Genomic DNA, 1,093 nt, shown 5'->3' on the forward strand with positions numbered 1-1,093 from the left:
ACACCATCTCTAATAAAGTACGATTACGACGTTCGGACACACCATTACGCTGTGGTGTTCCAGGCGGTGTCAACTGTGAAACAATTCCACATTGTCTTAAGTGAGCACCAAACTAGAAACTCAGATATTCACCCCCACGATCAGACCGTAGGAACTTGATCTTCTTGTTACGATGATTTTCAACTTCACTCTGAAATTGCTTGAACATTTCAAATGTTTCAGACTTGTGCTTCATTAAGAAGACATAACCATATCCGCTCAAATCATCAGTGAAGGTGAGAAAATAACGATATCCGCCGCGTGCCTCCACGCTCACCGGACCGCACACATCGGTATGTATGATTTCCAACAAGTCACTCGCACGCTCCATTGTTCCGGAGAACGGAGTTTTAGTCATCTTGCCCATGAGGCATGGTTCGCACGTGTCAAGTGAATCAAAGTCAAGTGACTCCAAAAGTCCATCGGTATTGAGTTTCTTCATGCGCTTTACACCAATATGACCTAAGCGGCAGTGCCATAAAAACATGGCGCTATCATTGTTAACTCTAAATCTTTTGGTCTCAATGTTATATATGTGTATCATCACTATCAAGATTCAATATGAACAATCCTCTCACATTGGGTGCATGACCATAAAAGATGTTACTCATAGAAATAGAACAACCTTTATTCTCTGACTTAAAAGAGTAACCGTCTTGCAACAAACAAGATCCAGATATAATGTTCATGCTCAACGCAGGCACTAAATAACAATTATTCGAGTTCATAACTAATCCCGATAGTAATTGAAGTGAAACTATGCCGACGGCGATTGCGTCAACCTTGGAACCATTTCCTACGCGCATCGTCACTTCGTCTTTCGCCAGCCTTTGCCTATTCCGTAGTTCCTGTTTCGAGTTGCAAATATGAGCAACATAACCGGTATCGAATACCCAGGCACTACTACGAATGCTGGTTAAGTACACATCAATAACATGTATATCAAATATACCTGATTTTTCTTTTGCCGCCTTCTTATCAGCCAGATACTTGGGGCAGTTGTGCTTCCAATGACCCATACCATTGCAATAGTAGCACTCTGTTTCAGGCTTAG

This window comes from Hordeum vulgare, chromosome 5H (genome assembly GCF_904849725.1).
Source record: "Hordeum vulgare subsp. vulgare chromosome 5H, MorexV3_pseudomolecules_assembly, whole genome shotgun sequence".
NCBI lineage: Eukaryota > Viridiplantae > Streptophyta > Magnoliopsida > Poales > Poaceae > Hordeum > Hordeum vulgare.